Source organism: Mauremys mutica, chromosome 9 (genome assembly GCF_020497125.1).
Source record: "Mauremys mutica isolate MM-2020 ecotype Southern chromosome 9, ASM2049712v1, whole genome shotgun sequence".
Classification (NCBI taxonomy): Eukaryota; Metazoa; Chordata; order Testudines; family Geoemydidae; genus Mauremys; species Mauremys mutica.
Window position 1 is genome coordinate 105,000,625 of NC_059080.1, and position 25,779 is coordinate 105,026,403.

A 25,779-nucleotide genomic window follows, 5' to 3' on the forward strand; every position below is an offset into this window, starting at 1 on the left:
AATTCCCCCAAAAGTAAACTGGAGAAGATATCTTCAATCTGACTAATTAATATTTTCAAGAAAAGGAAATAGATTGGTCTCGTTGCCTACGCATTTGCACTGATGGGGCCACATCAATGACAGGGAAGTATACCAGATTTGGAGCTTGAACAAAAAAGGTTGCATCACACGCCTCTTGGACTTCTTGCAGTATCCCTAGACAAGCCCTCATGGCAAAATGTATGCCTGAGGGACTGAAAGAAGTGCTGGACAATGCAGTTAAAATGGTGAATTTCATAAAATCATGGCCAACAAATTCCAGAATATTTCATGTACTTTGTGAAAAAATGGGTAGTGTATACAATTGTATGTTGACCCATATCGAAGTTAGATGTCCCTCCCGGGGCAAAATCATTGTGCACTTTTTTTGAGCTTAGAACGGAAATCCTAGGGTTTTTTTTCAACAGCCACCCTTTCCACCTTGCCAGCTGTATGGAAAATCATTTCTGGCTCCAGAACCTGCCTTATTTAGCAGACATTTTCTTGAGGATTAATTACCTAAATTTGTCTTTTCAAGGCCTCAATATAGTAGTTTTCAGTGTGCAAGGCTGAGTTGAATCCATGATAAAGAAGTTGCAGTTCTGGGAAAGGTGTTTGGAAAACAATCAAACTGAGTCTTTCAGTACTCTTCATGACTTCCTGGCAGAACATAACCTTCAGTTGGATCAGTGCACTAAAACCAATATAACTACTCACCTAAAAGGACTCTGCACAATGTTCAGGGAATATTTCCAGCTATGTCAGGCGATAATGACTGGATTCGCAACCCCTTTGATGATACCACTTTCTCAACACAGATATTGAGCACTGAGAAAAAAGAGAAATTGATTGAGATTTCCTGTGATTATGAACTGAAAAGGAGTTTCAGAAGTCTGTAATTGATCAACTTTTGGCTGAGTTTAAGAAACTGAAGTAGGCTGCTATTGTTTTTTTTTAAATTATTATAAAGAAAAAGTTTAAGCTTTGTTGAAGTCGTGTGGTGTTTGCCTGAATTGTTCAAGACCCGAATGCTTGTAGTAGGAGGAACTCTTTATTTGAGTTGGCTTCTTAAATACCTTCATGCTGTTTCGCGTCTAATACTCCTAGATGAAACATGTAGGAGCCTTGTCCTATAACAGGCTTAATCAAAGTGATACGAGCAATAAAAGTGAAATCTTGGAAGAGTGTTGCCATTTTCATAATGTAATAACATTAATAATGTAATGATAAATAATAATGTAATAATAGTGTATAATAAGCATGTCATTAAAATAAACAAATTTTATATTTCCAAGATCACTGCTTTAATAATTTGTGCTCAGGTAAGGGAGAATATCTCAAAATACTCATTTTTAGAAGGGGGTTCACAGGTTGTTAAAGTTTGGGAACCACTGAATTAGACACAACAAATCCTGTATCGTGGCAGGGAGTTGGACTAGATGACCCTTAGAATACAAGAATGGCCATACTGGGTTAGACCAAAGGTCCATCTAGCCCAGTATCCTGTCTTCCAACAGTGGCCAATGCCAAGTGCCATAGAGGGAATGAACAGAACAGGTGATCATCAAGTGATCCATCCCATCGCCCATTCCCAGCTTCTGGCAAACAGAGGCTAGGGACACTATCCCTGCCCATCCTGGCTAATAGCCATTGATGGATCTATCCTCCAAGAATTTATCTAGTTCTTTTTTGAACCCTGTTATAGTCTTGGCCTTCACAACATCTTCTGGCAAAGAGTTCCACAGGTTGACTGTGCGTTGTGTGAAGAAATACTTCCTTTTGTTTGTTTTAAATCTGCTGCCTATTAATTTCATTTGGTGACCCCTAGTTCTTGTGTTATGAGAAGTAAATAACAATTCCTTATTTACTTTCTTCACACCAGTCAAGATCTTATAGACCTCTATCATATCCCCTCTTAGTCATCTCTTTTCCAAGCTGAAAAGTCCCAGTCTTATTAATCTCTCCTAAAATAGAAGCTGTTCCATACCCCTAATAATTTTTGTTGCCCTTTTCTGAACCTTTTCCATCTGCACTCAGTATTCAAGATGTGGGCATACCATGGACTTGCATAGAGGTAATATCATATTTTCTATCTTATTGTTACTGAAATATCGGGTCTGCCTAGCTGAGAGCCAATAACAGCCTGACAGGGATAAGGAAAAATGCTTTATTCTGCAGAAGAAAGGAGAGCTCTGTAATAGATACAGAAGACTCTATTGCACACAAGTTTCACAAGCTTTTTATACACTTTCAGACAAAGACCATGCCGTGTTAACACTTCATTGATGGTTACCGGACCCCGTGAAACCGTTATCTGGTCAGGGGAAACTGGCTTGGAGCAAGATTTTTCTGCTTTGCGGCAGAAAAGAAAGGCTAGTTGAAAAGTTCAGGGTACTGTGTACGTGAGGCTTTTGGAGGCTTCTGCCTCCACCTACTGGCCGTTTGCAAAACTAATTGAAAAGGGCGGGCGGGGGGCACCAAATAGCTTTCACATTATTATCTATCCCTTTCTTAATGATTCCAAACATTCCATTTGCTTTTTTGACTGCTGCTGCACATTGAGTGGATGTTTTCAGAGAACTATCCACAATGACTCCAAGATCTCTTTCTTGAGTGGTAACAGCTAATTTAGACCCCATTATTTTATATGTATGGTTGGGATTATGTTTTCCAATGTGCACAGAGAGATGTAGTGACTTGTTCAAGGTGACCCAGCAAATCAGTGGCAGAGAGGGGGATGACTAGATTCTGTGAAGCAATGACATGGAAAAAGACTCAGGAGAGCATGGAAGAAAATCAGCTGAACATGATCTCCCAATGCAAAGCTGTGGCTAAAAGGGCTAATTAAATTATTGGGAGTATGAATAAGAGAATATAAATTAGGAGGAGAGGTTATATTACCTCTGTATTCAGCATTGGTGCAACTGCTACTGAAATACTGTATCCACATCTGGTATCCGCACTTCATGAAGGACGTTGAAAAACTGGAGTCTATGAAGAAGAGCCAAGAGAATGACTAAAGGACTGGGAAACATACCTTACTGTAAAAGAGACTCAAGGAGCTCAGTCTATTTAGCTTATCAAAGAGAAGGTAAAGAGGTCTGTGACGGGATCCCCGGGGTGCAGCCTGGGACCACAGGACCGCTGTGCCCCCTTAACTCCCCAGCCTGGGCTGACTCTGCAAATGTCTTGCTAGTGACCAGTAGCAAACCCTCCATGTTCTGTTATCACTCAGCACAACCGCATTTGGAGCTCCACAGCCAGCTAGGGTGCATGAATGCTCCCAGAGCCACTCATGAATCACACAGGGAAAGGCACCAACCAAACCCCCTCAGCTCCCAGCACTGTATCTCAGGAATATATTGTCTTGCACTGCTCAAGATAGGCTATGCAAATTTATTAATTGGTTCATCAATTAAAAGTGGATAAACACCAGCCTTTGCAAACCTGAGCAGTTTTGCCACGCACTTCATACAAACTCACTAGTAAAGATAAACAGTTCAACAAATGTATTGACTACAAAAGATAGATTCTTCTTCGAGTGATTGCTCCTATGCATTCCAGTTAGGTGTGCGCGCCGCGTGCATGCTCGTCAGAAGATTTTTACCCTAGCAACACTCGGTGGGTCGGCTGGGCGCCCCCTCGAGTGGCGCCGCTATAGCGCTAGATATATACCCCAGCCGACCCGTCCACTCCTCAGTTCCTTCTTACCGCCCGTGACGGTCGTTGGAACAGTGGAGTGCTTAGTTGACCTCCACAGCCCTAGCTTCTCACTGCTTTTCTTCTCATACTTTTTGTATATAGTTCTTTAAAAATAGATTAGTTTAAATAGTTTGTTGTATTTAGTGTTAGTTAGGGGAAATCGAGGGGCCTAGCCCTTCTTTTTCCCAACCCAGTGCGGGCTCATGCCCAAGGCACTGGGATTTAAGCCGTGCTCGGCCTGCCAGCAGCCCATGCCGATTGGAGACCCTCACGACTCCTGCCTGTGGAGCTTAGGAGAGTCTCATGTTACTGATAAGTGCCGCATTTGCAAGTCCTTTAACCCAAGGACAAAGAAGGAGCAGGACTTTTGCTTGAAGCAGCAGCTCCTGATGGAATCGGCACTTAGCCCTGCGGTGCCGACACCAGCCGCTCCACAGACCTCGGCGGTGCGGAGCACTCCAGCGGTTCCTGGCCGTTCCGGTACCGAGGCCATGAAAAAGCAGCAGCCGGCACCAGCACCCCGGCACCGTTCCCTCTCTCCCTCGAGGAAACGTAAGCCAGCGCAGACGTCCTCCAAGGTCTCTGCACCAGGACCTCTCGCCCAACCACCGGCACCAGCGCCCCCGGCACCGACTCCGACAGCGCATAAACCATGCGCCATACCGTTGACTCCAGCACCGCAAGGGCCGTCGAGTCCGGTACCTCCTTGCTCCCCGGTGCATACCGCGGTCGAGCTCACTCTCCCGTCGACACCTGAAACCTTTTCGATGGTGAGAGAACTCATTGCGTTGACGGAGCCAACGCATACTCAACCCCTGGCACCACCGGTGCGGGTTGTTAAGTCAGTGGGTAAGCCGGCTATCATGCGGCCTCCTTCCCCTGACAGACAGGAGAGACGGTCCCGGTCCCGATCCCGGAGACGTTCACGCTCACGCCGCTCCAGATCTCGGCACCGCTCGCAGTCCCGGTACTGCTCTCCATCGCGGTACCGGTCGTACTCGCGGAGATGATCCCGGTCCCACTCTCCTGACCGGGGCTACCGGCACCGATCCGGCTCTCGGTACCGTTCCCGGTACCGGTCCTCCCGCAGCCGCTCCCACCGTCGGGACTCAAGATCCCGGTCAACCTCCCAGCACGGTCAATGGTCCCGGTCTCATTCCCGGCACCGCGAAGACCGGCACCGTTCCCTGGCACCATCCAGGGACAGACCGGCGGCGTCGACGGCACAGTCACACAGTCTCTCCGCCCCGCCGTGGCCTTCAAGACAGCCGTCCGTCTCCTCTCAGGCAGCCAGCGCAGCTGATCGGCACACCGAGCCTCAAGGGCAAGACCAGGGTCCTCCTCAATGGGGCTTCTGGACTCCATGGGCCTTCCATGAGACTCAAGGAGTGCCCTTTTCCACTCAGTGCTCCAGGACATCCGACCACAGAGTGCCTGAGGCGACGGTCAGCAGACCTCCTTCCACAGCCGTGGTAAAGGAGCCGCTGACATCCACGGATGCGGAGCATCCCCCTGTCGCTGAGGCCCCGCAGCAGCTCGATGAACCCCCGCCGGACACGCTGCTCCCGGGCCTATCATCCTCTTCCTCGCCGGATGAGGCCGTGGCTGGAGCGTCCTCGTCGGGCCCTCCTCCGATCGACCTTCGGGCCCATCAGGACTTGCTACGACGGGTGGCCCAAAACATAAACCTGCCAGTTGAGGAGGTGGCAGAGGATGATGACCCCGTCATCAGCATAATCGGAGCAGATGCGCCTCTTCGTGTGGCCCTGCCCTTCATCCGCACTATCCAGTGGAATGCGGACACTGTCTGGCAGTCACCAGCTTCCATCCCGCCCACCGCTCGGCGGGTGGAGAGAAAATACTCGGTCCCATCTAAGGGCAGTGATGAGCTGCCAAAATCTTAACAACGGGTTCCCTATAAAAAGTTCTGATTTAAGGGATGTTCGTCCACTCATTATATTCAGCAGTTCCTGGAGCTTCATAGAGGACAGAAGATGCTTTTGTGTGGGATTTAAAGCCTATTTCAAACCCTTGGAGGGAGAGCCCTATAGGTCTTGGCTGCAGACTCAGTTCAAATAGGCAAACGGGGATATTTGCAGTAACTGTATAACAGATTGAGGAGGACAACTGGGGAAGCTGAGAAAATAGCAAAATGAGAAACCCTTGGAGACAATGCTGAGGACAGTCTCTGGCTCAATGTCCACCCAAGCAACACCCAAGGAGGAGTCCACTCAGAGTCTGACAGAGAAGGATGTTCCACACGAGCAGCCCTTCTCAGCCTGTGGATTGCTCACCACCTGGAATGAGTTGCGGATTAGCTCCTGGCTGAAATCCACCATTGCACCTTTCACAAAGGCCAGGCTGTCCACATCCACAACAACACGAGCACCACCTTGTTCAAACAACCTGTCATCAGGATTGATAACTGTGTCCAAGGAAAACTTGTACTGGAATCCAGAGCAGCCACCTCCCTCCACCTGCAGCCTGAGAAACTCAGACCCTTCTATAATCTCCAGCAGCCTCTTCACACAGCTGTTGCTGAGGTAGATCTGTCCCTTGCTAGAGTCAGACACTGGTTGCCCTGGCTTAGAAGAGGATGATGCCCACTGCACCCTGATGCTTGGTACGTAGGCTCCATTCTGAGAACAGGGTGGTGGTCTCACTAGGCGCAGTAAAGTAGGAGAAAGGCTGCTGCTGCCAACTCCTGGCCCGGCACCGGGCCCTAGCGAGTCCCTGCGCATTATTCCTCTGGCAGGGTCACACTGCGCGGCGGAGCTAACCGCGCCCTCGGCCCGAGCCCTCTCCAGGGGCGCCCCCCTGGGAATGGCCGGGTCAGGCGCCGCAGCGGGGCTTGGCGGCGCCGCACGCTCTCTGCACGGCAGGGGCAGGGTGCTCGGGCGAGGCTCCAGGAGGGGAGCTGCAGGCGCTCAACAGCCGGGCGGCGCGGGGACGGCAATGCCGCCCCGGCCGTGCGGCGCCCCCCACACGCGCCAGGGACGGAGAGGGGACCCCGGGCTACTGTCCTAGCTCCACCCGAGCCAGTAGGGGGTGGCCTGCGGGGCCAGGCGGCGGCTCTTCTCCCCACCTGGGCAGCGGGACTCGGGAGCAGCCGCTGCTGCAGCTCCCACTGCCGCGGAGGGAGGAAGCGGCCGCTGGCCAGGCTCGGCGGCTGCAGCTCTGGCGCCCACTGCACCCCCCGAGTCTGGGCCTGCTGCGGGGACCCAGTGGGCACACCGCGCGCGCCCAGCCCCTGGCCAGTCGCGTCTGGGCTGGCTGCCCAGCTGGTGCAATGCCGCGGGCGGCCCCGGAATAGGGGCAGCAGGCCCCAGCCCCCCCAGGTCCCACAGGGGAACGAACGGGGCTGGGCTGCCGATGCCTCCGCCGTGGGATTGCACCAGCTGGGCAGCCAGCCCAGACGCGACTGGCCAGGGGCTGGGCGCAGCGTGCACGCTGCTGGGTCCCTGCAGCAGGCCCAGATTCGGGCCCGGGCGCCATGTGCTTGGTCACGTCCTCCCCCCGCGGCAGTGGGAGCTGCAGCAGTGGCTGCTCCCGAGTCCCGCTGTCCAGGTAGGGAGAAGGGCCGCCCCCCTACTCTTCCTCCAGGTGCCAGGCCGGACTCACACTCACCCCGATTCCGTGCTCCCCTGCGTCTCCTGGGCATGGCGTGCTTGGTAAGAGGCGGGGATTTGGGGAGGGAGCCAATGGGGCAGTGAGGGGGCGGGGATTTGGGGAGGGATCCAATGGGGGAAGGAGGGTGCGGAGTCGGGGCAGGGGAGGGTGCGAGCCCTTTCGGGCTCCGGAGCCTTTGCTTGTTTGCCCAGTGTCCCGACCTAACATTGGTCGGGACGCGGGACAAACAAGCAAATATCGGGACGTCTGGTCACCCTATTCGCAACGGTTCGCGCAAACCGTTTGCTAAAATTAGACGCCGGACAGAGAACTTTAGCATCCGGTTCTCTGTCCGGCGTCTAATTTAGCAAACGGTTCGCGTGAACCGTTGCGAACCATCTGCAGCTCACCCCTGTCTAAGGGATACGAGTATCTCTACACGCACCCAGCTCCATGCTCATTGGTGGTCCAGTCCGTTAACGACCGTGAGCGACATGGCCAGCCAGCGCCAGCGCCCAAATCCAAAGAAGCGTGGCGTATGGACCTTTTGGGCCGTAAAGTCTATTCGGCCGGGGGCCTCCAGTTGAGAGTCGCCAACCAGCTGGCTCTCCTCAGTAGGTACACCTATAACACCTTGGTGTCCCTCTCAAAGTTCTCTGAGCTTGTGCCATCCGACTCCTGGCCTGAGTTCACGGCCCTTGTTGAGGAGGGTAAAAAGGCATCCCGGTCGGCCCTCCAAGCCTCTCTGGACTCTGCAGATTTGGGAGCCAGGACTTTGGCCTCTGGAGTGACCATGCGGAGAATTTCGTGGCTTCGGCGGCAGCGTGGAGGCCTGGAGGTCCAACACACCATCTAGGACTTGCCGTTTGATGGCCAGGGTCTCTTTTCGGAAAAGACAGACTCACGGCTGCAGAATCTCAAGGATGGTCGAATCACCATTCGCTCCCTGGGCATGCACACGCCGGTTACCCAGCGGAGATCCTTCCGGCCACAGCCGTACCACCCGTTCAACCAGCCCAGACCGCGCCCCAACAATAGGCGCAGGGGCAGAGTGAACCGGCGCAGGCAGTTGGGCAATCAGGGAAACCAGTCCCAACCGCTCTTCAAGCCTTCCTCAGGACCCAAGCAAAACTTTTGATGGGACGCCCGAGGACGGCTCACCAGTTTCTTTACCGGATCCTTCCCCGTTGTTTTTCAACCGTCTTTCCCACTTCCTCCCGGCGTGGTCCCAGATAACAACAGACAACTGGGTACTTCGCACAGTGGAGTCTGGTTACCGCCTCCAGTTTGTTTCGCCCCCTCCCTCCCGCCCACCCTACCCGTCCCTCTTCAGGGACCCCTCTCACGAGCAATTCCTCTTGCAAGAGGTCGAGACTCTGTTGAGTTTGGGTGCCATAGAGGAGGTGCCGGAAGGCATGCGGGGCAGGGGGTTTTATTCCCGATATTTCCTAATCCCCAAGGCGAAGGGAGGTCTGCGACCCATACTAGACCTCCGAGAGCTCAACAGATTTCTGGTCAATCTCAAGTTTCGCATGGTAACCCTGGGGACCATTATTCCCTCCCTGGATCCGAGAGACTGGTTTGCCGCCCTCGACATGCAGGACGCGTATTTCCACATTACAATTTACCCTCCTCATCGACGCTACCTGCGCTTTGTCGTCAACCGCCAGCACTACCAGTTTACGGTGCTCCCCTTCGGCCTCTCCACGGCACCGAGGGTCTTCACCAAGTGCATGGCGGTGGTCGCCGCGGCCCTTTGCCGTCGGCGGATACATGTTTACCCGTATCTCGACGACTGGCTGGTCCACGGAACATCCCAGCAGTTTGTAACACAGCAAATGTCCGCGATCATACGCCTATTTCAACACCTAGGTCTTATGATCAATGCCGAGAAGTCTACCTTGACTCCAACGCAGAGGATAGAATTCATCGGCGCGGTCCTGGACTCCAATCTGACCAGGGCCTGCCTCCCTCTCCCTCGGCACCGGGCCATAGCTTCCAGCATCCGAAGCATGCAGTCCTTCCCGACGACAACGGTGCGCACCTGCCTCAGCCTCCTAGGCCACCTGGCAGCGTGCACTTTCGAGACCCTATACGCGAAGCTCTGCCTTCGCACCTTTCAAACTTGGTTGGCGTCAGTTTACTGCCCGCACAGGGACTCTATAGACACGGTGGTCACGATCCCGCCGTCAGTCCTCGTCTCGCTCAACTGGTGGTTGGACCCAGGGGTGGTGTGTGCCGGGGTTCTGTTCCACCCCCCTCACCCCTCCATCACTTTAACTACGGATGTCTCGGCCATGGGGTGGGGTGCGCACCTCGGCAGCCTACACACCCAGGGCCTTTGGTCACTCCGCGAGCTGACCCTCCACATCAACGTCAGGGAACTGCGAGCGGTTCGCTTGGCATGCCAAACCTTTCACTCCCAACTCCAAGGTTGCTGCGTGTCCGTCCTCACCGACAACACGACAGCGATGTTCTACATCAACAAGCAGGGCGGAGCACGTTCCTCCCGCCTTTGCACGGAAGCGATGCAACTGTGGGACTTTTGCATAGCCCACTCCATTCACATAGTGGCATCGTTTCTCCCGGGAGTGCAGAACACACTGGCTGACCGCCTCAGCAGGTCTTTCCTCTCCCACGAGTGGTCCCTTCGCCCCGATGTGGTGCACACAATTTTCCAGAGGTGGGGTTTTCCCCGGATAGACCTTTTTGCCTCCAGAGAGAACAGGAAATGCCATCTGTTCTGCTCCTACCAGGGCGGCTCCTAGGGCTCCCTCTCGGATGCATTCCTCCTCCCCTGAACGGATCGCCTGCTGTATGCCTTCATTCCGTTCCCCCTCGTACACCGGGTGCTGCTCAAGCTCCGGAGGGACAGGGCCCGCCTCATTCTCATTGCTCCGGTGTGGCCGAGACAGCACTGGTACACCCTGCTATTCGACCTCTCAGTAGCGGATCCTATTCCCCTCCCGCTATGGCCGGACCTCATAACGCAGGACTTCGGCAGTCTTTGCCACCCGGACCTACAGTCCCTCCACCTGACGGCTTGGCTCCTGCATGGCTAACCCGAGCAGAGCGGGACTGTTCCGCTGCAGTGCAGCAAGTGCTGCTAGAGAGCAGAAAGCCTTCCACTCGGTCGACCTACCTCGCTAAGTGGAAGCATTTCGCGCTCTGGTGCGATCAGAAAGGTCTCAACCCTCTCCTGATACCTAGTCCCCAAATCCTGGACTATCTCTGGTCCCTCAAGGAGCAAGGCCTCGCAATCTCCTCCTTGAAAGTGCACCTGGCGGCAATTTCCGCCTTTAGGCCCAGCATAGGGGAATGTTCCATCTTCTCCAATCACATGGTTTCCCGTTTTCTAAAGGGGCTAGAACGATTGTACCCTCCGGTACGACGCCCAACTCCTACCTGGGATTTGAACTTGGTCTTAGCCAAGCTTATGGGAGCTCCCTTTGAGCCCTTGGCCACGTGTTCCCTTCTCTACTTGTCCTGGAAAACGGCCTTCCTCGTTGCAATTACTTCGGCGCGACGAGTCTCTGAGCTTCGTGCCCTAACGGCTGACCCACCGTATACTATCTTCCATAAGGACAAAGTGCAGCTTCGGCCACACCCTGCCTTCCTGCCTAAGGTAGTGTCGGCTTTCCATGTGAACCAGGACATCTTCCTCCCGGTCTTCTTCCCAAAGCCACACGCATCTTGTAGGGAACAGCAGCTTCATAGCCTCGACGTGCGTAGGGCCCTCGCTTTTTACATAGAGCGAATGAAGCCTTTCCGCCGTTCGCCCCAGCTCTTTGTAGCGGTAGCAGATCGCATAAAGGGCATGCCAGTCTCTTCTCAGCAGATTTCGACCTGGGTGACGTCATGTATCAGGACATGCTACGAGCTCGCTCAGGTTCCGGCTGGACATCTCTCCGCTCACTCTACAAGAGTGCAAGCCTCTTCTGCCGCCTTCCTGGCCCATGTCCCCATTCAGGACATCTGTCGGGCGGCGACCTGGTCATCGATTCACACCTTTGCTTCCCACTATGCACTGGTGCAACAGTTTAGAGAAGATGCAGCCTTTGGCTCAGCAGTCTTACACTCTGCCACGTCTCACTCCGAACCCACCGCCTAGGTAAGGCTTGGGAATCACCTAACTGGAATGCATAGGAGCAATCACTCGAAGAAGAAAAGACGGTTACTCACCGTTGTTACTGTTGTTCTTCGAGATTTGTTGCTCCTATCCATTCCAGAACCGCCCTCCTTCCCCACTGTTGGAGTAGCCGGCAAGAAGGAACTGAGGAGCGGACGGGTCAGCTGGGGTATATATCTAGCGCTATAGCGGCGCCACTCCAGGGGGCGCCCAGCCGACCCACCGAGTGTTGCTAGGGTAAAAATCTTCCGACGAGTGTGCACGCGGCGTGCACACACCTAACTGGAATGGATAGGAGCAACACATCTCGAAGAACAACAGTTACAACGGTGAGTAACCGTCTTTTTTAAGTGATTATAAGTGATAGGCAAAAAGTCAGAGTTAGTTACCAAAATAAAATATAAGAACGCAGTCTAAACTGTCAGCCCTATTAGACTGGGCAACATCTAGATCAGGGGTTCTCAAACTGGAGGTCGGGACTCTTCAGGGGGTCACAAGGTTATTACATGGGGGAGTCGGAAGCTGTCAGCTTTCATCCCAAACCCCACTTTGCCTCCAGTATTTATAATGGTGTTTGTAGCAGAGTGGAACCCTGCTCCTGCCCTGAGGGGTTTAAAAGTGGCCTGGCAGGGCCTGAGAGCGGCTGCTCTCAAGGCTGGGCTGATTGAGGAAGTGGCTGCAGCTGGGGCCACGCCCCAAACTGAGCCACAGGCCTTATAAAAAGGCCAGGGAAGCCAGAAGGAAAAGCAGTCTCTCTCTGCATTCAGAGAGAGAAGGGCCTGGCTGCAAGGAGCTAGAGACTGGATACCTGAGTAAAGCAGGGCTGGGGAAAGGCTGAGGAGCTGGGGAGCTCTAGCCTGGAAAGCCCCAGGCTGCGGCCTAGCATAGGGCAACAGGTACTGGGGGTTGCAGAGGGCAGCCCAGGGGTAGGCCTAAGCAGCAGGCCCAAACCCAACCTTGCCAGTGATGAGTAGGCTGATACTGCAGTCTGCCCCAGGGCGTGGGGCTAGACAATGACTGGCAGTAGCCATATACTGAGGCGAGGTGGGGATAGAAAGTGGGAGTTCCCTGAGGAGGGGAAACCCAGAGAGAAAGGGGTTACTGCTAGGGGGCAGCACCCCAGGGGAAACCTCAAGAGAAAGGGGAGCTGCTAGGGGGCAGCACCCCATGTAAAAGGGCACCGGGTCCAGGGAGGGACACGGGGGGCCTGAAGACAGGCGGATCACCGGCCTGCAGAGGGCGCTCCAGCGCTGGACAGAGCTAATTCCTGGAGTCACCAGCAGGAGGCGCCGCAGGGGTGAGTCCGACCCGTTAGTGTTAAATATATAAAAAGTGTTTTTAATCTATAAAGGGGGCTCACACTCAGAGGCTTGCTGTGTGAGAGGGGTCACCAGTATAAAAGTTTGAGAACCACTGATCTAGATTAAGCAGTTTTTCTGACCCCACTGGATACTGCAGTCCTTAATACACAGGTTTGTCCCTTAAACCTGGGCCAGCCTCCTCTGTCAGAGTCTTCAGCCTTCTGGGTGTCTTGGTTGCTTGCAGCATAGGTGGGGGCATGAGAAAGGTGAAGCATCTGTTTTATACACGCAGTCTCATGTGCTTGGGGAACACAAGTCCAAGCATATCTGGGGGGGTATTGTTGAGTCTCCAGGCAAGGTCGAACAATTCCCCTGGTGTGGTCCCATCCCAGTGAGTCATTGAATTGTAGCTCCCTTGCTGGACAATGATTGTTGATGAGTTGTTTGACACCATGCCTGAGCATTGGTTACTTTCCTTGCTGTTGCCTCTTGGGAGTTAATATCTGGTTGATTCCCCAACTTGCAGCATGTTTTAGTGACAACCATACAACACAATTCTCATAACTTCATATGCATTAATGATATACATATATGGATACAGAAATGACTTTCAGCAGACCATAACCTTTCTCCTGATACCTTACTAGGCATGCTTTATACGTAATATCACAATTATATACAGCTGAGGAATATGGGGGTTACAAGACACTACCCCAAGGTATAGTGTGTCACAGGGTCATTTGATCACACTCTCTAAGTATCTACATGTAGAATGTAAATTTGATAGTAAAGGGTTCTTCAGTCTAGCAAACAAAGGGTATAACAAGATCCAATGGCTGAAAGTTGAGGCTAGATAAATTCAGAGTAGAAACAAGCCAAAGATTATTAACAGTGAGGGTAATTACGCATTGGAACAGCTCATCAAGGTTATGGTGGATTCTCCATCACTGGAAATCTTTAAAAAATATATGTATGCTTTAATTCAGCCACAGCTATTGACTTGTAGGAATTAATTCAGGGAATTCGTACAGCCTATGTTTTGCAGGAGGTTAGATTAGATGTTCACAAACTCACCTGGCCATAATATCTATGAATCCATAATGCTTCAGCATGTTGTTGATCTGTGCTATGCTACTATAGGGTGTTGTCTGTCACATGAGACATAAAACACAGGCCCTGCCTACTACTGTTCAAAATTCCCATTGCAATGTTCACACGAGAAAGGGTATTAATCCCAGTATTCTTCAAATTCCAACAGCATGGGGACGGGTAGCTCAGTGGTTTGAACATTGGCCTGCTAAACCCAGGGTGGTGAGTTCAATCAGTGAGGAGGGCCACTTAGGGATCTGGGGCAAAAATCAGTACTTGGTCCTGCCTAGTGAAGGCAGCAGGCTGGACTTAATGACCTTTTGAGGTCCCTTCCAGTTCTAGGAGATAGATATATCTCCAATTATATTTTATTTATATTATATTTATTAACATAAGTAAACTACATTCTGCTCAACTAAATTCCACTCTGTAATTAGATGAAGACATTGTTTCTGTCCTCTCCTAAAACAGTTACATACTGATGCTGGCATAAAACCGCTGTGCTATCAGGCTCAAGGATGGCTGCATTTCAGTGTCTGGCAATCCTAATGAAAATGTACTATATAATTTAACATATGCCACATGTAGGGCCCTACCAACTTCACGGCCATAAAAAACAAGTGAAATCTAGTCTTGTGTGCTTTTACCCTATACTATACAGATTTCACAGGGGAGACGCATTTCTCAAACTGGGGGGGCCTGACCCAAAAGGCGGTCACAGGGGGGTCACAAGGTTATTTTAGGGTGGTTGCAGTATTGCCACTCTTCTGTGCTGCCTTCAGAGCTGGGCAGCCAGAGAGTGGCAGCTGTTGGACCAGCACCCAGCTTTGTAGGCAACACCCTGCCAGCAACAGCACAGAAGTAAGGGTGGCTATACCATACCATGCCATCCTTAGTTCTGCACTGGTGTTGGCAGTGGCTCTGCCTTCAGAACTGGGCTCCTGGGCAGCAGCCACCACTCTCCAGCTGTCCAGCTCTGAAGGCAGAGCCGCTGCCAGCAACAGTGCAGAAGTAAGGGTAGCAGTACTGCAACCCCCACCCCCCATAATCTTGCAACACACACACACCCAACTCCTTTTTGGGTCAGGACCCCTACAGCACTGTGACATTTCAGATTTAAATAGGTGAAATCATGAAATTTTTTATTTTTAAAATCCTATGACCATAGAATATCAGTGTTGGAAGGGACCTCAGGAGCTCATCTAAGTCCAACCCCCTGCTCAAAGCAGGACCAATCCCCAGACAGCTCTTTACCTCAGTTCCCTAAACGGCCCCCTCAAGGATTGAATTCACCACCCTGGGTTTAGCAGGCTAATGCTCAAACCACTGAGCTACTCCTCCCTCCCTCATAAAATTCACAAAAATGGACCATGAATTTGGTAGGGCCCTAGCCATATGGCCTGTAGTCCTGTAGAGTAGGGAGCTCACTATTGACACCTATTGGTGAATAGAGAGACGAGTGATCAAGAGCTGCTTGAGAACTCCATATGAGAGTGTCAAGTATCAGAGGGGTAGCCGTGTTAGTCTGGATCTGTAAAAGCAACAAAGAATCCTGTGGCACCTTATAGACTAACAGACGTTTTGCAGCATGAGCTTTCGTGGGTGAATACCCACTTCTTCAGATGCAAGTGGTGGAAATTTCCAGGGGCAGGTTTATATATGCAAGCAAGAAGCAAGCTAGAGATAACGAGGTTAGATCAATCAGGGAGGATGGGGCCCTGTTCTAGCAGTTGAGGTGTGAAAACCAAGGGAGGAGAAACTGGTTCTGTAATTGGCAAGCCATTCACAGTCTTTGTTTAATCCTGAGCTGATGGTGTCAAATTTGCAGATGAACTGGAGCTCAGCAGTTTCTCTTTGAAGTCTGGTCCTGAAGTTTTTTTGCTGCAGGATGGCCACCTTAAGATCTGCTATTGTGTGGCCAGGGAGGTTGAAGTGTTCTCCTACAGGTTTTTGTATATTGCCATTCCTAATATCTGATTTGTGTCCATTTATCCTTTTCCTTAGAGACTGTCCAGTTTGGCCGATGTACATAGCAGAGGGGCACTGCTGGCATATGATGGCATATGAGAGTGAGCTCTCTGCCAGCATCTCTTGGTGAGCAAGAGCATATGACTGAATGAGGTTTTATTTGCATTGTGAAAGTTTGGGGCCTTTTGGTTATAATACAGTTGTGGTTTTGTTGTGGGTCTTTTTTGGGGGTGGGTGGGAAGGGCAATAAAATACTGTTGTCCCTATTGTGAAATGAAAGGACACGAGAGCTACATCAAATGTACCTGGGGTGAGTGGGGTCAACCTGACTAAAGTCTGCAATCAGGTTAGGGCGCATGGACAGGACTGGCGACAGGTGCCAGCAGTGCTGACCTATGTTCTCTGTAAGCTGTGTGCTTGGGCAGCTGCACAGGAGAGATTTAAGTGCCACCCAGCTGATAGCAGAGTGCGCACAGCCGGCAGCGTGTGATCAGGTGCCCTCCCCCCGTCCCCACGTTGTTCCGTCCTGCAGGTGCTCCCAGGACTCGCCTGTTGGCTGTGCAGAGCTGAAGGGGGTTGAGGGAGGGAGCTGAGGTCAGGGTATCTCCCTCCCCCCACCCCTGTGCCCCATCTCCGCAGGGCAGAGGGAAGAGCCTGGCTCAGGAAGACTTGGAGCTGCTGTGGTCTGAATGGTGAGTGTCTGAGTGCCTTTCTTAAAGAGACAGTGCACCGTTTCTGAGATTTCCCCAGCAGCCAGCTCTCACTGTCTCTCTCTCCCCCTCCCCATGTACCCCATCTCTGCAGAGTGGGGGAGGGGAAACAACAGGGCTCAGGACAGAGCAGGAGAGCTTTCAGTGACTGTCTTAAAGAGCTAGCATACGGTTTTCCCCAGCAGCCAGCACATACACAGGCCTGGTCTACACTGTGGAGGGATTGATCTAAGATACACAACTTCAGCCAAGAGAATAGCGTAGCTGAAGTCGACGTATCTTAGATCTACTTACCTCCCGTCCTCACGGCATGGGATCAACAGCCGTGGCTCTCCCGTCGACTCCGCTTCCACCTCTCACCCTGGTGGAGTTCCGGAGTCAACGGTAGAGCATTTGGGGATTGATTTATCGCGTCTAGATGAGACACGATAAATCGATCCCCGATAGATTGATCGCTATGCGCCGATCCGGCGGGTAGTGTGGACATACCCACAGAGGCTTTCTGTGAGTCTCTCTCACACTCACACATACTTATATTATTGTTGTTACATCTTGGTACTTCCTGCAATGCACACATATTCTCTGTAATTTTATTCTTTCAAAGTGTTTTGACTGGTCTATGCATTTCATAATTTTTATTTCTCTTACACTTATATTTAATTCTTTGAGTAATGAGTTCTAAAATGCCTAGCCTGTCCTGGCTAGAGTAATTATCCCTATGGCAACTTTTTAAAAAATATATACTACATCTAGGTTTTTTGTTTCTACTGGTGGTGCACATAGGCACATATCTCGGTGCACATAATAAAATTTATTCCACACATGGAGGGAACATTGGTGCTAATTGTGATCTATCCACCTACATATCATTTGTTAGAAGTGCTGTTGTATGCTAATTATGAGTTCAACTGTAAAAAAAAAAAATTGAAAGTTGATAAGATGTCATGATAACATCTGATAACAAATGATGGGGGAAGCATGAAGGGACACAGACTGAATTAGTCCACACAAAAAGTCCTACTGATATAACTCAAGGTCTGTCTTAAGATGATGTCTGATAAACAAGAAAAGTGTAGAATCAGAAATAAGTGTACCAAAATTGGTGTATCAGAAATGAGAGCTAATTGGTAAAAAAAAATAACAAGGTGATGGGCTATACTGCTCACCAGTCTCTTTGTGGGGGCCTTAAAAAAGAGACCTTAGGGAGAAAAATTGGTTACCGGAGTGAGCTTCACCATCATGGCACCTTCCACAACCAGCTCCTGGGATCATGGGCCTTTGTCACCCTGATCCTGAGGAGAGATGTCCTGACCAGGTCAGAGAGAGGGACTCAGACGACATCATTACCTCTACTGGCTCCAGCTGAATTCCAAACACCACCTAAGATGAAATGGGGTCAGTCTTTAACAACAGCAACATCATCAACTCCAGCCTATCTCAAATAACTCGTCTTTTCTCCAAAAGATACTTATTGCCATGTTTGATGCCATCTAAGAAACTGTCAAACAAGGGTGTTTTATTTCCTTCTAAAAACTCTTTCTAGCTAAAGAAAAGGGGCGGGGGGGGGGGGAATGTAAGCCTAATTCATTACTTTAACATCTCCAATGTTTTAACTGTTTTTATTTATTGGCATCGAGGTTTGTTGCATGGCTTGGTTCCTGAGTTAGAGTTGCTATGTGCGGTGTGTTGTTGCTGGTGAGAATATGCTTAAGGTTGACGGGTTATCTGTGGGTGAGGACTGGCCTACCTCCCAAGGTCTGTGAAAGCAAGGGATCATTGTCCAGGATGGGTTGTAGATCACTGATGATGTGTTGGAGAGATTTAAGCTTAGGACTGTAGGTGATGGCCAGTGGAGTTCTGGTGGTTTCTTCCTTGGGCTTGTCTTGCAGCAGAAGGCTTCTGGGTACATGTCTGGCTCCATTGATTTGTTTCCTTATTTCCTTGTGCGGGTATCATAGTTTTGAGAATGCTTGGTGAAGATCTTGTAGGTGTTAGTCTCTGTCTGAGACTCTAACTCAGGAACCAGTCTATGCAACAAACCTTGAGGCCAACTCTGTCCACATATCTACACCAGCAACACCATCACAGGACCTAACCAGCTCAGCTACAACATCACCGGTTCATTCACCTGCACGCCCACCAATGTTATATACGCCATCATGTGCCAGCAATGCCCTTCTGCTATGTACATCAGCCAAATTGGACAGTCCCTACGTTAAATGGACACAAGTCAAATATTAGGAATGGCAATATACAAAAACCTGTAGGAGAACACTTCAACCTTCCTGGCCACACAATAGCAGATTTTAAGGTAGCCATCCTACAGCAAAAAAACTTCAAGAGCAGACTTCAAAGAGAAACTGCTGAGCTTCAGTTCATTTGCAAATTTGACACCATGAGCTCAGGATTAAACAAAGACTGTGAATGGCTAGCCAACTACAAAAGCAGTTTCTCCTCCCTTGGTGTTCACACCTCAACTGCTAGAAGAGGACCTCATCCTCCCTGATTGAACTAACCTCGTTATCTCCAGACTGATTCTGGCCTCCATATTTATACCTGCCTCTGGAAATTTCCATTACATGCGTCTGACAAAGTGGGTATTAATCCACAAAAGCTTATGCTCCAATACATCTGTTAGTCTATAAGGTGCCACAGGACTCTTTGTTGCTTTTTAAGTTTCTATGATTCTTTAACCATTTATTCCATCTAAATTAATACAGCAGGGCTTCTGTGGTGGTAAGAACTCTATTAAGGGTCATGTATGGCACTCATTCCTCTCTAAAGAACTGAGCTGAGGTGCTTACAAGCTACTGGATGGTGCGGAGCTGAGGTGGCTTTGAGGCAATGGATGGTGGTGCAGAGCTAAGGTGGCTTTAAAGGGGTGGGTGCAGAGGTGACACTGATGCAGGTGACACTGATTTACCTTGGGCTGAAGCCACAGTGAGCAGCAGCCTATTTGAAGGACTCTGGTGTAGGCCTCCCTACCCAACAATCAAAGCTGAAATCACCTCAGCTGGTTCAAATGGTAATGCCCCAGATAGCACTGACTTGCCAGAATCCTTGGACTCCACCAACATAGGACAACAAACTATGAAGGGAAGAAGAGGAAAGTAGCTAGAATGCATCATCCACTCACAACTGCAAGAGGAAGATGGAGGTTGGAACTGTGGTTAAGACACTTGTGGGGAGGGTGTGTCATAGGTTTATTCCCCACTTGGAACTTTAGGGTTCACAAGATGGGGACCTGCATGGACTTCTCTAAACTAAAATCCTAGTTTAGATCTGGTTCTCGCTGCCACCAGTCAGTTTTTAAGTGTCTGACACACTCCCTGTTCCCCCAAAACTTTCCCTGGGGAACACAGATTCAAACTTGAATCTCAACACCAAGAGAAACAAACCATTTCCCTCCTTCTCTCTCCTAGTACTTAGGAGAGATACCTAGATTCAAACTCCTTGAATCAACCAAAGAGGGATTCACTTTTCCCCCCCTCCCTTCCCCTGAAAATCCAAACAAGGGAAGAAATCAATCAAGTTCTAAAAAAAGAAAAGATTTTATTAAAGAAAGTGTACTTTTTTTCTATCTCTGTAATACCAGGATGGAAAAATATCACAGGGTCTGACTTATAAACCTGGAGAGACTTCCCCCTCCCTCCTCCTCAGAATAATCAAACAGCAAACAGGAATAAAGAATTTATCCAGCAAACACACAATTGCAAATACAGAAAGTAACTCAAAAGACTAATCTGCCTTTTTAACTAATACTATATTGAATAGAAGAGGCTATTTCAGGAAACTTGGAGAACTTGAAGGATATGACTGGCCTCTCTTAAATCCAAAAAGAGACTAACTCCAAACAAAGAAACACTGACAAAGACTTCCCTCCACAGAGATTTTAAATTATCTTGTCCCTTGATTGGTCCTCTGGTCAGGTGTTCATCAGGTTACTGAGCTTGTTAACCCTTTACAGGTAAAAGAGACCTTAACCCTGATCTGTTTATTTATGACAGGGTGAGTCTTACTTAATACTGTTAATTTAATAATTGCTGGTTTTTCCCAAGTTATTATGTTGTCTCCCCTTTAATAAAGCTTTATTTGTTTTAACCCCCTGGACTCAGTACTTACAAGGGGGGAAGTATAGCTATCAAGGGTGCAAAAGATGGTATATGTAGTTTCCCAGGTTTCTGGGTAGGAGCTTGAGCTGGTGGTGTTTGGAACCCAAAAACCTTTAAACTGACCCTTTTTGCTGCTGACAACACATCTCTGAAGGGTTACATTAATATGGATTAAATCATTAGCGTTGTATAGAAATTACACCAATAGCCCCTAGAATTTCATAGTGAATGAGATACTTTCTATAATCATCCTGCAGAAGGGATATAATTCTCTACTAATTTTCTTAATCAAAATGTTATAATTTGCTATTAAATTTCATGGGACCAGGGCCGGCTCCAGGCCCCAGGACGCCAAGCGCGTGCTTGGGGCGGCTTGCCGCGGGGGGCGCTCCGCCGGTTGCCGGGAGGGCGGCGGGTGTCTCCGGTGGACCTCTCGCAGGTGTGCCTGCGGAGGGTCCGCTGGTCCCGCGGCTCCGGTGGACCTCCCGCAGGCATGCCTGCGGATGCTCCACTGGAGCCGCGGGACCAGCGGACCCTCCGCAGGCACATCTGCAGGAGGTCCACCGGAGCTGCGGGACCGGCGACCGCCAGAGCGCCCCTCGCGGCGTGCAGCCGTGCTTGGGGCGGCAAAATTGCTAGAGCCGCCCCTGCATTGGACACTTCGTCAGTACACCGTATGCCACGTATAGAGTGAACATAAGAACGGCCGTACTGGGTCAGACCAAAAGTCCATCTAGCCCAGTATCCTGTCTACTGACAGTGGCCAATGCCAGGTGCCCCAGAGGGAATGAACCTATCAGATAATGATCAAGTGATCTCTCTCCTGCCATCCATCTCCATCCTCTGACAAACAGAGGCTAGGGACACCATTCCTTACCCATCCTGGCTAATAGCCATTTATGGAATTAACCTCCATGAATTTATCCAGTTCTCTTTTAAACGCTATTATAGTCTTAGCCTTCACAACCTCCTCAGGCAAGGAGTTCCACAAGTTGACTGTGTGCTGTGTGAAGAAGAACTTCCTTTTATTTGTTTTAAACTTGCTGCCCATTAATTGCATTTGGTAGCCTCTAGTTCTTATATTATGGGAACAAGTAAATATCTTTTCCTTATTCACTTTCTCCACACCACTCATGATTTTATAGACCTCTATCATATTCCCCTTAGTCTCCTCTTTTCCAAGCTGAAAAGTCATAGCCTCTTTAATCTCTCCTCCTATGGGAGCCATTCTAAACCCCTAATCATTTTAGTTGCCCTTCTCTGAACCTTTTCTAATGCCAGTATATCTTTTTTGAGATGAGGAGACCACATCTGTATGCAGTATTCAAGATTTGGGCATACCATCAATTTATATAATGGTAATAAGATACTCTGTCTTATTCTCTATCTCCTTTTTAATGATTCCTAACATCCTGTTTGTTTTTTTGACCGCCGGTGCACGCTGAGTGGATGTCTTCAGAGAACTATCCACGATAACTGCAAGATCTTTTTCCTGATTCATTGTCGCTAAATTAGCCCCCATTATATTGTATGTATAGTTGGGGTTGTTTTTTCCAAAGTGCATTACTTTACATTTATCCACATTAAATTTCATTTGCCATTTTGTTGCCCAATCATTTAGTTTTGTGAGATCTTTTTCAAGTTCTTCACAGTCTGCTTTGGTCTTAACTATCTTGAGCAGTTTAGTATCATCTGCAAACTTTGCCACCTCACTTTTTACCCCTTTCTCCAAATCATTTATGAATAAGTTGAATAGGATTGGTCCTAGGACTGGCACTTGGGGAACACCACTAGTTATCCCTCTCAATTCTGAGAATTTACCATTTATTCCTATCCTTTGTTCCCTGTCTTTTAACCAGTTCTCAATCCATGAAAGGACCTTCCCTTTTATCCCATGACAACTTAATTTACTTAAGAGCCTTTGGTGAGGGACCCTGTCAAAGGCTTTCTGGAAATCTAAGTACACTGTATCCAATGGATCCCCCTTGTCCACGTGTTTGTTGACCCCTTCAAAGAACTCTAATAGATTAGTAAGACACTATTTCCCTTTACAGAAACCATGTTGACTTTTGCCCAACAATTTATGTTCTTCTATGTGTCTGACAATTTTATTCTTAATTTGCCCGTTACTGACGTTAGACTTACTGGTCTGTAATTGCTGGGATCACCTCCAGATCCCTTTGTAAATATTGGTGTTACATTAGCTAACTTCCAGTCATTGGGTACAGAAGCTGATTTAAAGGACAGATTACAAACCATAGTTAATAGTTCTGCAACTTCACATTTGAGTTCTTTCAGAACTCTTGGGTGATGCCATCTAGTCCCGGTGACTTGTTACTGTTAAGTTTATCAATCTCCTCTAGTGACACTTCAATCTGTGACAATTCCTCAGATTTGTCACCTACAAAAGCCGGCTCAGGTTTGGGAATCTCCCTAACATCGTCAGCTGTGAATCCTGAAGCAAAGAATCCATTTAGCTTCTCCGCAATTACTTTATCATCTTTAAGCGCTCCTTTTGTATCTCGATCGTCCAGGGGCCCCGCTGGTTGTTTAGCAGGCTTCCTGCTTCTGATATACTTAAAAAATGTTTTGTTACCTTTTGAGTTTTTGGCTAGCCAGTCTTCAAAGCTCAGTGGTTTGAGTACTGGTCTGCTAAACCCAGAGTTATGAGTTCAATTCTTGAGGGGGCCACTTAGGAATCTGGAGCAAAATTAGTACTTAAGCCTGCTAGTGAAGGTAAGGGGCTGGACTGGATGACCTTTCAGGGTCCTTTCCAGTTCTATAAGATAGGTATATCTCTTTGCTTTTCTTATTACATTTTTACACTTAATTTGGCAGTGTTTATGCTCCTTTCTATTTACCTCACTAGGATTTGACTTCCACTTTTTAAAAGATGCCTTTTTATCTCTCACTGCTTCTTTTACATGGTGGTTAAGCCATGGTGGTTCTTTTTTAGTTCTCTTACTGTGTTTTTTAATTTGGGATATACATTTAAGTTGGGCCTCTATTATGGTGTCCTTGAAAAGCATCCATGCAGCTTGCAGGGATTTCACTTTAGTCATTGTACCTTTTAATTTCTGTTTAACTAACCCCGTCATTTTTGCATAGTTTCCCTTTTTGAAATTAAATGCCACAGTGTTGGGCTGTTGAGATATTCTTCCCACCACAGGGATGTTAAATGTTGTTATATTATTGTCACTATTTCCAAGCGGTCCTATTATAGTTACCTCTTGGACCAGCTCCTGCGCTTCACTCAGGATTAAATCTAGAGTTGCCTCTCCCCTTGTGGGTTCCCGTACCAGCTGCTCCAAGAAGCAGTCATTTAAAGTATCGAGAAATGTTGTCTTTGCATTTCATCCTGAGGTGACATGTTCCCAGTCAATATGGGGATAATTGAAATCCCCCACTATTATTGAGTTCTTAATTTTGATAGCCTCTCTAATTTCCCTTAGCATTTCATCCTCACTATCACTGTCCTGGTCAGGTGGTTGATAATAGATTCCTAATGTTATATTCTTATTAGAGCATGAAATTACTATCCATAGAGATTCTAAGGAACATGTGGATTCACTTAAGATTTTTACTTCATTTTATTCTACATTTTCTTTCACATATAGTGCCACTTCCTCCCCCTCTCCCTCGCACGACCTGTTCTGTCCTTCCGATATATTTTGTACCCCGGAATGATTGTGTCCCATTGATTGTCCTCAGTCTACCAGGTTTCTGTGATGCCTATTATATCAATATCCTCCTTTAACACAAGGCACTCTAGTTCACCCACCTTATTATTTAGACTTCTAGCATTTATGTACAAGCACTTTAAAAACTTGTCAGTGTTTATTTGTTTGCCTTTACCCATCGCTTATCATCATGGTAAAGTTTGCTTATTAGTTGTGTTTATTCTTAATAGGATTGTGTGAATTGTAACAACACTGGACTAGATTCACAAAGGGATTTAGGTGTCTAGAAAATCACTTGGATTCACAAAGCTTGAGTTAGGCACTCTATACAGTGACGGGGGAGAGTTATTGCCTGAGCGTTGGATTCACAAAAGCCAGTATGATAGGTGGCACTCTACCTAACCCAGCCAATGGTAGCTGCTAAGGTGAGGATTGTGGCCTAAGGCCCATTCCCTCTCAGGCAGTTTGATACCTAAGGTGAGGGTTGCTCCATTTGCTTGTTAGCCCCTTTCTTAAAGTTAGACACCTAGACTGTTTTTGCAAGAAGCCTGGCAGAGGAGTACGTTTTAGCCCAGTGGTTAGGGTACTCACCTGGATGTGGGAGACCCCCAGTTCAAGTCTCCTGCCTGAGATGTTGTCAGATGTCACTGGTCTGGTGCTCTGTTCTGTCCAATGTTGATAACAGTTGGCTGCGAGTGTGTGTTCCCTCTGTGTATCCCTCAGTATTATGTATATGAGAAGTAAAACAGAAATTTGAAGTAGTGACCCTACAAATGAGGCCTTTATATATAAATGTCTTGTAATTTCTACACAGTACTGCCCATTTGTGTTATAGGTTACCCTTACTGCTGGTTGTCACCTCTGGTAAACTTTCCTGGGCAGAAAACAGGAACTGCTAGTTTCTCTGTTCCATGGATTGCATTGCTCTGTGATACACCAGTAGTTGACGTAGATCCAGTTGTTGTTTATGGATGCTGCCTTTCAGCTAACCTACTGAATGGACAGTAACCAATTTATCAAGTATTGCTGTGTCAGGATTTAGTATTGGTATACAGATTGTTTTGAATATGTGCCTCAGTTAGGTTGCAGTGTCACTGACCCAAATTATGACTGGTACTATCAGGCAATTTGTTTACCCAGTTTGTAGTTACTGTGTAACTTTTTTTTTAACCACTTTTTTCCCCCCTGGCCTTCATGTTGTTTGCTGCCATTTTTTTGTTAATTTATACCTGTGTGTTGATTAAACAGTTTTGCAATGTTACGCACATTGTAAATGATACAGAGCAATAATACAGTACTACAGCAATAATAGTTGCTTTTACACAATAGCCAAATTCTAATTAACTGACAATGATTTCTAGCCAATTGCCAACTTAATTGTTCATATATGGTAAATTGAAGTGTATTTGACCAGTCTCGTATTTATAAAGCACTTCATTTTTCTTGATGCTTGGGGGATTT

The 25,779-nt window shown here is 48.5% G+C and overlaps 2 protein-coding genes and 1 long non-coding RNA gene across 11 annotated transcripts in view; 2 read left to right on the forward strand and 1 right to left on the reverse strand.

The window, feature by feature from the left end:
* Nucleotides 1-25,779, forward strand: part of DLG1 (discs large MAGUK scaffold protein 1) — a 740,792-nt gene that overhangs the window by 380,838 nt on the left and 334,175 nt on the right. The gene's annotated exons all lie outside the window — the stretch shown is intronic.
* LOC123377301 lies at nt 759-16,852 on the reverse strand. Its single transcript, XR_006582164.1, has 3 exons — nt 16,821-16,852; nt 2,920-3,009; nt 759-846 (listed from the first exon to the last, which is right to left on the reverse strand). It is a non-coding gene; the product is annotated as an uncharacterized LOC123377301 (long non-coding RNA).
* The window catches only part of LOC123377292 (melanotransferrin-like), an 80,859-nt gene continuing 71,456 nt past the window's right edge, over nt 16,377-25,779 (forward strand). For both annotated transcript variants that reach the window (XM_045030022.1, XM_045030023.1), the window contains exon 1: nt 16,377-16,508. The gene's annotated coding sequence lies outside the window, so the exon portion shown is untranslated. The remainder of the gene's footprint in view (nt 16,509-25,779) is intronic.